The sequence below is a fragment of the Meles meles genome, chromosome 3 (genome assembly GCF_922984935.1).
Source record: "Meles meles chromosome 3, mMelMel3.1 paternal haplotype, whole genome shotgun sequence".
Taxonomy (NCBI): domain Eukaryota; kingdom Metazoa; phylum Chordata; class Mammalia; order Carnivora; family Mustelidae; genus Meles; species Meles meles.
The window spans coordinates 94593126-94608424 of NC_060068.1; the positions used below are offsets into that span (position 1 = coordinate 94593126).

The 15299-nt window shown below is 39.8% G+C and overlaps 1 protein-coding gene and 1 pseudogene across 9 annotated transcripts in view; both read left to right on the forward strand.

Moving 5' to 3' along the window:
• PDE4D (phosphodiesterase 4D) overlaps positions 1-15299 on the forward strand; it is a 1501314-nt gene that overhangs the window by 1313139 nt on the left and 172876 nt on the right. The window lies entirely within an intron of this gene.
• On the forward strand, positions 9886-9999 carry LOC123939483 (annotated as a pseudogene).

A 15299-nucleotide genomic window follows, 5' to 3' on the forward strand; every position in this document is an offset into this window, starting at 1 on the left:
GAGGCAGGCAGAGAGAGAAAGGAAGAGAAGCAGGCTCCCTGCTGAGCAGAGAGTCCGATGCAGGACTCCATCCCAGGACCGCGAGATTATGACCCGAGCCGAAGGCAGAGGCTTTAACCCACTGAGCCACCCAGGCACCCCTGCTTTCTTTCTTATAAGCTAACTTACTTTGCCTTTCTTTAGCCTTGTATACATTAGTAGAATATATATATATCTACATATAGATATATATATCTATGTATATGTGTATATATGTATATATATGTATATGTGTATATATGTATATGTATCTATCTATCTATACACACATACATACACACAGAAAAACGTCTGACACAGTGCCTTTTCAACCAGGAATTAATTGACATCATACTTGTTTTTTTAAACAATGAAAACAAATGCATAATCATGGGAAAAATAATTAATTGAATCTCTATTGCCTGAATATCTGCTCTGAGTATTTTGTTATAACTTTAAATGGCATAATTAAATGAGATTGCATATTCATTTAGTCAGCACAATAAAGATATTATGAGTCAAACCATATAGGTCAAAACTCTAGCTTTACTTATATTAGCTGCGTAATGTGGCCAATTTACTTAAGTTCTCTAAGCATTTCTTTTCTCATCAGTAAATCCTAAGTCAGTGATTGGTTCACAGAATGTATTCAACAAGTGGTAGATACTGTAAATGCTGTAATTTTATTATTATTACTATTAGCCAGTTAGTGAACAAATATTTTCTGTGCACCTTCTATATGACCTGCAATAAGATAGGGGTTGGAGATCAAGAGATGAGTAAAATGTGACTGCTGGCATCAGGGAATTCACAGTCAAGGGGAGAGAAGAAATCATGAATAATTATGTGCAAGTGAAGGTCCATGATTGAAGCAACTTCGAATACATGTGCTATACATGTACTACCTGTGGAAAGCTTCCTGCTGAGCTTTGAAGAACATAGAGTTATGCCTATAGTTAGGGGATGGTCACTTGAGCCCAGGGGACCAGCAGGAGTAAGGCATGGAAACATGGAATGCCTGTCAGATCAGGGGATTGCAGACAGTAAAGGACAAAGAGTCGAAAGTGTATAGATCAACCAAATAAGAGGCTGCAGGAGCAGATTAGGGCAGTGGTATGAAGATTATTAGAAGCCAGTGTTCGTGGTGGACTTTATTCTATAGGACAAGGGAAAATCATCAATCATGTCTATGCAGAGAAGCAAGTATGTAACTTAGAAGGACAGGGTTGGGAGCAGTATAGAGAACAGACTGAAAAAGGGACACCTGGATGACCCAGTCTGTTAAGCATCCGATTCTTGATTTTGGCTCAGGTCTTGATCTCAGGATTGTGAGATCAGGCCCCATATTTGCCCCATGCAGAACCTGCTTAAAATTCTCTTCCTCTTCCTCTCCCTCTAGACTTCCCCTTAACCCCCACCAAAAAAAAAAAAAAAAAAATGAAATGAAATGAAATGAAATGGAAACAGACGGAAAAACAGAAAGGAGAGGCAGCACCATACTAATAGGAGGCTGTTATCCATCAAGTAAAGATGATGCATGCTAAAGATAATGCAGCTCTGAACTCAGGTTGTTGCTGTGGCCAGTGAAGATGAGGGGATGGAGCCACAGCTCTTTCCAGAGACCAACTTGAGAAGAATTGGCAGTTGATTAACTTGAGGAGTGATGAGAAAAGACGGGAAAGCTTTAGTCATATATACAGATGTTCATCATAGCACATGTATATATCCATCAAAGATGGAAAAAACCCCAGATGCTAAGTAATAAATGAATTCTATTTAGGTGTAAAAAATCCTATAATAAAAAGGTTTTTAAATGATTTCTTAGAAAAGTTTGGTCATGTAAAAATACTTCTACTTTAAAGAATACATGATAAAGTGCTAAATGGGCATTAAGCACACATTTAACAAATTTTAATCACATACAACAGATTAATTTAAGACATTTCTCAGCTGTTGACTAGTAAGAAGCAAAGGCAGGTGGCTTTACTATATTACATAGAAGCGAGTAACAAACATGCAAGTATTTCTCAGGTCTTAGTTGTCTGTTTGCCTCTCCCCACCTGAAAAGGTACCAATGAGAGGCTGCGTAATGATATTTCGTATTAGGGAGCCACAGTGAAGAATTAACTGTATTTTCTTTTTTTTTAAAGATTTTATTTATTTATTTGTGTGACAGAGAGATCACAAGTAGGCAGAGAGGCAGGCAGAGAGAGAGGAAGGGAAGCAGGCTCCTGGCTGAGCAGAGAGCCCGATGTGGGGCTCGATCCCAGGACCCTGGGATCATGACCTGAGCCGAAGGCAGAGGCTTTAGCCCACTGAGCTACTCAGGCACCCCAGAATTAACTGTATTTTCAAATAACAATATCCCTGGATAGGACAGTATTGTGTCTGTTGATACTGAGCTTGTGACACCTGTGGCAGGACTGTTCCATTATCTTCCCAGTGATCAGCAAAACGACCACCAAAGATAGGATCTGAATGTCACCCAAGTTCCCTGCAGCCAGTATCCCTTCCTCACTGCCCTGAGTTTGAAAAGGACAGTATTTCCCAAAGCCACCTGACCACATCACTAGGGGATGGTGGAAAACAAACGTCAAAGCACGAATTTCCAGACAGTCCACAACAGAGTCTTTGGGATAAGGTTCATGACCTTTATTATTAATGAGTGCTCCCAGGTGGACCATTGGAACAGCCACATTTGGGGTCATAATGGAATACTGACTGATGTGGGTAAGAGTGCCCATGTACAGCATTGTCATGGGGTTGCCCATAATTTGCTGTAAAATCACTGTCTTTCTGGAAAGTGTGTTAGTGACACCCACACCCCCATGTAACAATGCAGCCTGGGATAAATAAGATACTTTGTGTGAAGTCCTGTGTGATTAGGAAGGAAAGACAAGGTGATACTATTATCAGCGCAAACCACGTCATCACGGTCGTCATCACTGGGCTGTCATCTCTGTTATCTCTCGAAATGTATACAAGATTTTAATAATTCAGCTTGCTCTTCTAGAAGAAAATGAAGGATCAAGTCCATGTTTGTGTATGCGGGTGGGAGCGGGTTTGGGAAATGTTATGTTTAGTAACTGTATCCTTTTTTGTCTTCTTAGACACAGTACCAAGTTTCCTTTAAAAAAAAAAAAAAGGAAAGAAAGAACAAAAGCTACATTCTTAAGTTGCTCCCTTTACCCACAAAGTGCTTCCCACCCATGTATGCCTTAGAGAATATTTTAGGCCTACTCAGAAACGCATTACTGTGGTGGGGCAAAGTAATGAAAATTCCTTTGAGTCTAACTTCCCAAATTTTACTGGTTAAACACTGAATTGTTTGCGTCCATGAATCAATGGGGAGCTCGCTTCTAGCAGCCTTCTTTCACCACCTCGGGAAATGTTTTTTTAAAATCCATTGGATAGATCATGATTACTAATATTAATAAAAGGTAACATTTTCTGACATTTAATATGTACTAAAGACTCTACATGCATAATCTCCTTTAAATCTTATGAGAATCCGATAAACAGCTACAAATGACAAAGTATAGGTTATAGCTGACTCAAAGCATGTCCTTAAGGTTTCTCTTCTTAAGATTTATTGACACGTGCACAAAAAACCCCACACAATCTATTGTCATTTGCCTCTCCCCTAGGAGAATTATTTGCTGGGAATTTCTTTTCTTCTTCTTCTTTTTTTATTTTTTAAGGGAGAGCAGAAAATGAATTTATATGGTCCTTTTACTGAATGGGTATGAGTGGAGAGTAGGGCAAGAGGATGGCTAAGGTCTATGGATACAGAGAAACCTTTGGGAAACATGAAGAACTCAGTGTCATAAGCTAACGGAAAGATTCCTGCCGGGGATATAGAATTCCTCGAGCATTCCTTAATTCCCACAGTCCTCTTCCTGACTCCTCTGAAGTTCCTATTTTGGTGAGAGTACCCAGGGCAGGAATTTTCATAGGGAAAATGCTGCATGGGCTATGAGAGAAGTGCCTCAGATGGAGTATGCCAGAAGTTTGGGGGCAGGGGCGCCTGGGTGGCATAGTGAATGAAGCATCTGATTGTTGGCTTCAACTCAGGTCAGGATCTCAGGGTTTTGGGATTGAACCCCACATCATGATCCATGCACTGGGCATGGGGTCTGCTTGGGGTTCTCTCTCCCCTGTCCTCTACCTCTCCCACTCTCTGTCTCTCTAAGATAAACAAATAAATCTCTAAAAAATTTTAAAAAGAATGTTGGGAGCAAGACAGTGCTTGGAAGTCAGCACTCCCCTTTCTTCTAGGACCACTCACTATTAACCCCTGAAACAGCAGTTTCTACCATGATGAGATTCATGATCTCTTTATTTTAGATTCGCTGTAGGCTCTTCATACCCATTATCATTTTCTTGGCTTCTTTTTCTAGCCATGAAATTCCTTAGCTGCCTCTTCCCCCAGATGCTCTTCCTTTAGATATTTCTAATGCTTAAATAGCCAGTGCTTTTTAGTGTATTATCTCTCCTTTTTGTGTGGTTCTTACCCAGCACAGTGGGCACTCTGGAAGTACTTGTAGTTCTCTGTATTTTCATGCCTGATAACACAAATGGGTGCTTATTCTTTCTTCTTTCTGATATGTTTCCGATATTTGCATGCTGCACACTGAGTTGTCCACGTGGAGAACCTCATTTCTGTGTGCCCTCCTGGCTTTGCTCTTTCCCTCTCTGTTTCTGAGATGTGAAAGACTGTGTAGGCTCTGAGGACCCAGTCAGGCATAAAATACCTCCACTGAGCTTTAGAATCACCCTCCTAGAGGTTCTCAGAACTGAAAAAGATAAAATGTGCCCTGTTGATTGATAAAGAGCATTCAGTTAAAAGAAAACAGAGGGCTTATAAATGAGTCAGTAGCTAAATAAGGGAGGAAGAAATGAGTCAGGATGAGAAGTCTTTTCTCTAGAGAACCAGGAATCTGTCTATGTTGTTATTTAGCTCAGACTAGAAAGTGTCTGGGGGCTCAGTTCATGAACTTCGGGAAACCTTTGCAGCATGAGAAAGTAGAAGACAGAGCAGTAAAAGAAGAAATGTTGCCCATGTCAGTAGGGAAGGGAACAGAAAAAGGCCCTGGAACTGAGAGCTGGAAGGTGAGGGGTAGATGTGGGCTTCTGAGATGCCTCACGTCCGTGACTATGCACCTGGGCTCTTTTTTTTTTTTTTTAATATTTTATTTATTTATTTGACAGAGAGAGAGGTCACAAGTAGGCAGAGAGGCAGGCAAAGAGAGAGAGAAACAGGCTCCCTACTGAGCAGAGAGCCTGATGCGGGGCTCGATCCTAGGACCCTGAGATCATGACCTGAGCCGAAGGCAGAGGCTTAAACCACTGAGCCACCCAGGCGCCCCGCACCTGGGCTCTTGAACTAGAATTGTTCACCTAGAAATAGACCTAGGTTTTCTCTTCCAACCAGTTTTTATTTCGGAAAAAAATCCAAACTATTTTAAGTTTTGTTTGCTCATTTGATATACAAGTCAGAACCTGGAGGAGAAAAAGCGGGAGGTTGGGGTTTCATGGCTGGCTCTCCTGCTCACCCACTTTGTGATCTTAGACAACTTACTCTACACCCTGAGTCTTTTCTGTTAAAATGTAGTGAATAACTATAATAATACCTTCCTGATTTTGAGGATTACAAAAGGTAATGTGTGTAGAAAATTTGGCACAGTGTCTGGCAATAATGAATGTTAGCTTCTATTGAAAAGGTAGGCAGAAAATGCCTTACGTATTGAAAAGCACTATAAGACTATCCATAGACACCATTACGCTATTCACGTTGATCCTCAAAGTCGTTATCTTTGTAAGCTGTACCTTTTTTAGCCCAGCTGCCCCTGCTGAGAGCGTTTAGAAATGGTTTTAGAAGGGCACCTCTGTGGCTCAGTTGGTTAAGCATCTGCGTTCGGCTCGGGTCATGATCCCAGTGTCCTGGGAAGAAGTCTCGCTTCTTGGCTCCCTGCTCAGCAGGTAGCCTGCTTCTCCCTCTCCCTCTGTCTGCTGCTCCCTCTGTTTGTGTTTCTCTCTTTCTCTCAAATAAATTGATAAAATCTTTAAAAAAAAGAGAGAGAGAGAGAGAGAAGAAATGGTTTTACAGATAATTCATTTCATAGACTGTATTAGGAAAAAGCCACCTGATTGGTTTGCTGTCATGCTTCACTTTTGACCAGAAATATTATTTCTAATATGACTACCAACCCTAGTCAGTAAACAGGATGTCAGAATAGCCTGGACCAGGATAATTCTAGAAATGAATCCATTCCAAGGGATAAGACATTTTTGAGGCATTTGAAAGAAATACAGCATGGACTCCGAAGGGAGGCATTCCCAAGACAATGTCCTAGAATTGTAGAGTGACGGCAACGTAGAGAATAAGCATATAGGTAGGTTTTTCCAGGGGACACTTTGAAAGAGTTAGCTTCATCTGAAATCTTGTCCGTTTGTGACGGGAAAGCAATGATCTTTAGAAGTCTTGCCTCTTCAGTCCTACCTTGCAGTCTGTCTTTCTACAGATCTTCCCAAGCCTGTTCCATTCACTGGAAACTGCTCAAAGTCCTGGAGACAAAGGAGAGGCTGGCATGTCACAGCCCACTGACTTAGAGAGGGAACCAAGCCCTCATCATTTCAACAGAAAGGGCAGCAGAGAAAATCAACATGACATTTTGGCACACAGTATTCCTGAGTCTATCACATTATCACTGGGAACTTAACCATGCTTCAGTTTCCTCTTCTTTGAGGATTCATACAATTCTCTCCTAGGCTGGCTTCTCCCTCCCCTTAGATGATGGTGTATCAACAGTGATCCTTTGGTTGCAGGGTAAAAACCAACTCTGCTAACTTTCGTAAAATAAAAACTAGTAAAATGAAATTCAGTCTACTTAAGTAAAATAGAATATTGGAATAATTTCCAATTCCTGGAGTATTAGTGGGGAGGCTGGTGGATCAGGGTTAAAGGAAACAATTCATCTTCAGAGTGCTAGAGAGGCACGAATAGAGGGAAATTCTCATGGCCGGAGCAACGCGGTGAGCCTCCTGCAACTGTTTTTAGTTTCTTTGTTCATCTGTGTCATGTAAAATGCCAGGAGGGGGTCTCCTTGGTTGAGTTTGGGTCTCCGGTCTTGGCTACAGGAGTGCAGGGCATCTGGCTGTTCTTCCAGACTATGTATTATACTGTAGTACTAAGAGTGTAAATTACGAGGCCAGATTATGTGGATTTATATCTCAGCTGTGCTGCTTACAGATGTTTCTCCTCAAACACTTCATTTAACCCACCAGAGCCTCAAGTACCTCGTTTTTGAAGTGGGCATAGTAATAGTAATTATCTCATAAGGAGCTCATGAAAATTGAGATGATATTTATAAAAACCCCAGCACAATGCATGGCACATAGGAAACACTTGGTCATTATGGGCTATGCTGCTATTAAAATTATCAGTGGAGACACCAAATAATTTCCTGAAGTGAAGTAAGGTACCATTAAAAAAGGGAAATAAATGTTGGTGGGTCAAAAATTATTATTGATTATAGATAAGAAGGTGGGCCCAACACACTTTACTCTGCTAATAGATTTTTCAGCAACTGCTTTTTATGATACTAAGGTTCTAGAAATGTGGTTGGCACCTGTTTATTAGCGTATCCCTGAGAAAAGTGATTTGACTGCCTGATCATTTGATCGACACACATTGATTGATACTTCCTTTGTGCTTAGTTCTGCATAGGGTCACATAATCTGTGGCTCCTGGTTTGCTTACCAGGAATGAAAGTAAGGAATAATTTGCATTAGTATAATCTTTGTTTAATAGTAATCTAAATGGACTGTGGTCTAATAAGTCAGCACCTAGTTAAGTTTACTTTAAGGGATACAGAATAATAGAGAGAGTTTGTTATTAAGCCTCTCAACTTTCTAAGAAAAACATGTAAGTAGAGCCCCAGTACACGGATGAGTTGGGTCTCCGAGTTTATTTGAAGGTTCATTGTTTGAACTTTAATTATGGATAATCACACAGTGACATTCATCAGAGTCCCTCTTAGAAACAACCTATACCCCCAGGAAAGTGAAGGTTTCCAAGGAGAAAAAAAATCTGAAGGAGAACTTGAATTCCACTGGAAAAGGCATTTCAGTCCATTAGAGGCATGAAATGGACTTAAATCTCTGAAGACAAACGGAAGCTCACTGTAGAGCACTACACAGAGCACTCATTTGGAATGTCAGTGTTATGGCGAGGAGGAGAGCACAGCACCAGACCATGGGGAGCTAGACTGAGGGCCACACATTGTGACAGAACCGGTCAGATAGAACCTTACTGCCCTCACAAGTACTGCCTACACAGCCACTAAGGCATGAGTCTCTTGACTAGATGCTTCCACATGACCCCCACACTCTGACAGCGCTTCTGAAGCCAACCCACTCTGGCCTCTGTGTCTAAACCTACCATCTTCTGTCCTAACCCCCGACTCCAGACCTGACTAACTTTGGCCTAAAACCCAACCTCACCATGCCATATACTCAACACAAGGAAGGCATTTTGACTAGATACTGAAAGTAGAAGACCTTTAGGGTTACTTTTTTTTGAAAGGTATGTATCTTTTTCTGGGGGAAGAGCTAGGCACGGTGGAGGCTGGGGTGGAGGAAAGGGACAGCGCGTGGTTCTGGATTTATTCCGTCAATACAAAGAAGCCTGGCTATGCCACTTGTTAGCCATTTCGCTTTAAGCAACTTACTTGTCATCTATACCATGTGGATCAATAACCAACCTATCTCAGAGAATTATTGTTAGGATTAAATGAAATGAATAAGCACCAAGCCTAGTGTCTGGTACAGAGTGGGACTAAAAAAGAAATTCTAATTCTTGAATAAAACCTTTTTTTTTCTTGAGTGTACAGTGAGTTTCAGAGGTAAATGAATCATCTTTACAATTGGAAGCTTGACATAAAGAAGAAGGAAGTAAACAACCAAATTTTTCTTGAAATTATTTTCCTTTACTAACTTGTCTTCTTTTGTCTATGTTCATACAAACTAGCTATGCCTGCAAAAATGTTTCCATGGCCAGTTCTTTTCTACATGTTTAAATTCCTAATTGTGCACACAGTCTTAGTCACTATATTTTCATGTGCAAGCAATTAAGACTCATTTAACAGCCCTCCCTCTGGAAGGTTTTGTTCTCCATCTGCCATAAATCAGATTCCTTAGGAACATGTTTGATTTTGAAACAATGTGAAAGTACTGTTCATTTTGTTCAAATTTCATTTATGTACCATTTTTTAAAGTGATGTAAATGGACAGCCACAAAAAGCTCAGCAGCTGGTCAAAACAAGACATCAAAGAAACCATTGAAATGGGGCAAAAAATTAAAAAAAAACTAATATGCTGGGACAAAGCAAAATAAAAACCATAGTCTGATAAAACATTCCTCAGACACATTTTGCTCATGTTTACTTTACAGCAGATTTAAAATATGGGAAAATAGGAAAGTACCGCTCTTCCCAGTCTAGAGCTCACAGGATTGTATGTGAGGAAAAACAGTGAAAGAAGCCAGAAGGAGGAAGACAGAAAAAGATTAGATTTGTAAGTGTTTGTGGAGAGACTTGGTACTCAGCTACACATTTAAATAATAATAAGACTCAAACTAATTTGTACCACGCTTTTGTTCATTCAAAAACCATTAGTAAGTATTGTTCTCCCTCACCACAGGTGAAGTCTGTTTTAGTGTGTTCAGAGTGTCTTTGGATTATCCAAAAAAAAAGCTAATGCTTGGTCAAATTAAGAGGGAAAAATAAGTACCCCTGGGGATAATAATATATTATATGTTAATAAAAAATAAAAAAAATTTTTTAAAAGAGGGAAAATAATTATTAGGTTCTATGCTCTGATTTCAGCAGTACATATCCTAAAATTGGAATGATACAGAGAAGATTAGCATGGTCCCTGCCTGAGAATGACATGCAAATTTGTGAAGCATTCCATATTTTTTTAAAGAAAAAAGGATTATTAAGTTCTCAACATAAATGCCTGTGAACTGGCAACTAAAATTCAACAAAAAAAAATTTTTAAGTTGTTTTTTTTTTTCTTAAACGTTTTTGAAATTAACTGTCACAATTTGGAGAAGTCACCCACAGAAAATCGTTTCCTCTGCCTAAATGAACGTCCCATTGTTTGGGGACTTGAAACAAATCACCCACATAGCTAATGCAGTAAGTCTCCATTTATATATCAATAGAAAATTTTGCCTACCAGCTTCCTAAGGCTTTATAAGCTGAATTGTTTTGATATCATTTGATGAAAGGTTCTATAAAAGTTCAAAGTATTGTTTTTCATTTGGACAGTCACACCTGCACATTTAAAATGCCTTTGTGCAAAGCGTAGCCCAATCTGCTTTCACATCAAACCTTCAAAGAAGGGTAGATTCATAAGTGTGACAGATCCCCTTAGGTGTTTCCCTACAAAGAAAAAGTAAAACGAAGAGAACCACTCCCACCCCACCATCTTTGTGTCTTTGAGCCAGAGTGTCAAATGGCACCTCTAAAAAGAGAAGCAGAGAAAACTAGTACTTCTCTGCTAGAGATATAACGCAAGATACAGAAGGTCTTCTGGAAGAAGTGGCACCTAAGAATTATCAAATAGTTAAGTAAACAGAAGGGGGAATTGGAAATGGAGGGAGACACACTTGAAGGGCAGCTAAGCTCAGAAATCAATGACGTATGATGTCTGCCGCCAAAGGAGTTTTTGTTCCATTTTAGGATGTAATTAAGAGTCACATGAATGTTGCGCTAGGCATTTAGGGTAGTGGTTCACAGACTTGTAGGTTCATTAGAATCACCTAGGAATCTTTTTAAAATTCCAAAGAATGAAAGAAGAAGATATAAAAGTTTCAGAGACCAGTTAGAGCACAATAGCCATGTCCAAGAATAAAGTCAAATAAAGTCTCTGTCCTAGCAAAATAGCTAGATTGCAGAAATATGGAGCAGGAGATTGTTGTAAACGATAAAAGAACAGATGTGTGGAATTTAGTAACTGGTAATCATGATTTTGAGTGGATGTAGAATGGCTCTGACAATATATGAATCATTATGATCCTTGCTATTATATATAGCATATATAGGATGATGTATTGGATCAATATAGTTTGATACTTGAATTCCAATTTGGAATTTAAGGCTGATTTATCTCAGTGCATGGATTACCTCTATTTCATTTTTAAAAAATTATCCATGTGTTAAATATTCTAGGAAACCAAAGTTCATAATCTTAATCATTTGGAATGAAAATCTTTGAAAGGTATTATGCTCGTTTGTAACCTCTTAAAGGCATGCACAGATGTAAGGAAATTATTTTTAGTGGCTCTGGCCATGACTATATATATACATCTACTTCTATACTTCCTTGACATTCACAGAGGCATTTTAGAGCTAATGATCTATGGACTTTACCCACAACATTTAGGAGCCCCAAATGTTGCTGCGTTTTAACTTCTCATTTCCTGCACCCAATGATTACCTCTTAACATTCATAGTGAACCTGGCATTAGTGGCCTCTTCTGATCTGCTGCTTCTTTCACCTTGGCAAACCAGAGTCCTACATTGCATTGAGTCTCAACGATAACAAATGAACTCAAAATAAAAGCAGGGTTGGGGGGCGCCTGGGTGGCTCAGTGGGTTAAGCCTCTGCCTTCGGCTCGGGTCATGATCTCAGGGTCCTGGGATCGAGCCCCACATCAGGTTCTCCACTCAGTGGGGAGCCTGCTTCCCTGCCTCTCTCTCTGCTTGCGTCTCTGCCTGCTTGTGATTTCTCTCTGTCAAATAAATAAATAAAATCTTTAAAAAAAAAAAAAGCAGGGTTGGGACCAATCCATCTCTAAAGTAGAGCTTTAGAATATTTAATGCATATAACAAATAAGGTGTTTTTTGTTTGTTTTTTTTCAATTTTACTATAGTTTAAACACAATGTTACATTAGTTTCAGGTGTACAACATAGTGATTCGACTTCTCTATGCTATGCTCACCATGAGTGTAGCTTCCATCTGCTACCATACAATGCTATTATAATACCGTTGACTATATTCCCTATACTGTGCCTTTCATCCCTGTGACCTGTTCATCCCATAACTGAAAGCCTGTGCCTCCCACTCTTCACCGATTTCACCCATCCCCTCAACACTGTTCCATCTGGTAGCCATCAGAATCAGCCACCTGATTCTGCTTTTTAACAAATAAGCTTTTAAATGCATTTGTTGACTGCTCTGGGGCTCTTTGCGCCTGGTACTGAACTGTAGCAGTATGTGAACAATTAATTTCTGGGTAAATAGATTATTATTAAACTACAAGAGCTAATAAAATTAATATTGACTTATCATCAAACAATCAACAAAAAAAAGTTTAATTCTGTGCTCTGGGTTTCAGGGAAATGGGAATGAATAAGATGCAGTCCTACTTCCAAGAAATTAGCAACATATAATCTTAGATACTCTCCAGGATTGTGTCACAGACAACAAGTGTCTTAAGAATTCAGGAAGCAAAGATCACATTCAGATAAGCAATGATACACCTTGAATGCTTTTCAAATATGTTAGAGTAGTTAAATGTCCCTCCTGGCCAGACTTTTGTAATGGGTGTGTTAATGAATGATCACTACCTAGCCACAGAGTTTTAGGATTACTTCCAGCAAACTAGCCCTTTACAGGAATATTTGCTATTATGAAAGAAAGATAATCACTTGTGATTTATTTATTTTTTGAGAGCGAAAGAGCGCAGGTGGCAGGGAGGAGCAGAGGGAGGAGAGAGAGAGAATCTCAAGCAGACGCCCCACTGAGCACAGAGCCCAATGCAAGACTCAGTTCTACAACCCCAAGATCATGACCTGCACCCAAATCAAGAGGTGGATGCCTAACCAACTGAGCCACGTAGGTGCCCCTCACTTGTGATTTATTAACTTTCCTTCATCCTACATGGGGCCCTGAACTTGTGAAAGTTGTAGAAAGAGCAATAACCCTGGGGTGTGGGGACCAGAGCTATAATCCCTCCTCTGTCACTAGCTCCCTGTTGAAACTTGAGTCAGTAATTTAAGCTGGTTTTCCATCTATAAAATGAGGATATTAGATTAGATGATGTGTAAATATCCAACCAGCTGTTTTCTTGTTTTCTTTTTTAAAAGTGCATACTTCTGATGAATTGCCTTTCTATAATTGTATTTTCTATATAATTACATTTCCCTAAGAAGCGAATAAAAGAAACACTAAGTCAGAGTCTGAATTCCACTTTTCCCAATATAGATCCTGTAGAGAATATCCGGGATACCCACCATTTACTATTTTGAATTTTCAACAAAGAGTTAAAAGAAAATTCTGGCTTCCCTGGCTAGTCATCCTCTCCAGTTGGCAGAAGTCTTCATGTGGACTTGATGGTTGCCTAGAGCAACAAAATATTAGGGACAGAAACATGTTCAGGGACTTGATTGTGTAAGTGACTCGGAGCTGAGAGACCTTTCCCAGCTTGAATGGCGCCCATACTTAGCTAGAATGGGTATTTGTCTATGCCTGTCTGTGCCACTCCACTGACTGGGAGGTGCCTGTTATTTTGCTTACAAAATACAGAAGCCAACCTTGAAACCTGCAGAGAGGAGTTAACTGGTCAGAAGGCAACCTTCATTCAGCACGTCTTACACATGAGAGATCATTAGGACTAGTAAATATAAACACGATGAAAAGGCCGATTGTGGGCTTTGAAGAGCACATACCAAGAACATTATGAGAACTCAATAAAAACTCAATGTAAGAGCTGCTCTTCAAAGCCAATTATCCCTTTCGAGTTAGGACAACCCACCGGAAGAGCTTTTCACAAAAATCAATACCCTTGTCCTTCTCTTTGTTGAAGCCAGACATCTCTAAATATGCTCTGAGTTAAAATGTGAAGTTAAAAGAAAAAAAAGTTTTTCTATTCCTAAATTCCTTAAATCCTCAGGTCATCCCCTGCCTGTGCCATGAGTCTGGCTCTGTAATACCGATTAGTCCAGCTTGTTAAGGAAGTTATTAGCACCCGGGAGTCATGTCTGTAGGTTCTAGTCAGTGTTGCCTGCAGCATGAAGTGGAGAGATAAGTATTAGCCAAGGCTCATTACCTGAAGTCGACCAGGTTTCATCTTCTTCTGTGTTTGCTTGTGTTATTTTTATACCCAGTACACATTCTTCCCACTTGCACATGAACAAGACCGTTATGATAATAACAGCAATCATATACTTTCACTTTTTATCCTGGTGGAATATTTATTGTGTGTCTTCATGATCAGAAACAGGCCCTCTCAGTTTCGACATTATGGATTGTAATGACTATTCTTTTGGAGTGATTGGAAACATAGTCCTCAACTTACACAGTTTACATAGTAACTCTTATCCGCATAACCATAGCAGCTGTTTGGAAACATGGCTTCAGATCACTTGTTTGCAAATGTCTTTTTCCGTACAATCCTGGATGGAGTGGAACCCATATACGTTACTTGACATGTGAAACACATGTGACCCTGGCAGATGATTCCTCTGACCTTGAAACTCCAGCTGCTTAGTCACTTTAAAAACAAGCCAATGCAAGTGACTTACTGGGCTTGGACTAAGACCATTTTATGCCTACCGATGGGAATTCGGAGCCTTCAGGGAAGGAAAAAAAAATATGTAAGACAGTGGAAATGTGTCATGCTGGGTGTTAATATGGTCATTAATTTTAGTACATTTCTTTACAAAAAGTGCAGAGACGACTGCTTGCCGTCACAGGAAAAAAAGGCAATAACGTCCCTGAGGCTTTCTTTTATTTTTAAAAAATTTCATGAAGAAATCCAAGTTTTAGCTTTTGTTTTCTCTCCTTTCAAATCAAGAGCAGTCTGTAATCTCCTAGAAAGACCAAAGCTTCTTTGCTTATTGTAAAATTCTCTGCTTGGCGTTAGGTGGGAGAGAGTTCACATTCTCTTCCAAGGCAGCCTTCCAAGTGTTCCCGTCACTGTGTGTGCACATTGTTGTAGCTGGACTTTGGTTCAGCTGGAATGAAAGAGACCTGAAAAGTAACGCTTTACTCAAGATAGAAGTTTATTTCTCTTTCCTGTAAAAGAGACATACAAGTGGGCCATCCAGGGCTGGTGCGGCTGCTCCAATGTTGTTAGGACCTATGATTTTTTTTCCAGATAATTCCTCCACCATATAGGCTTTGCCTCAATGATCCAAGGTAACATCGAGAGAGCTCTAGCCATCACATCTAAATTGCCAGCAGTAGGACAGAGGAAGAGAGGAAGAAT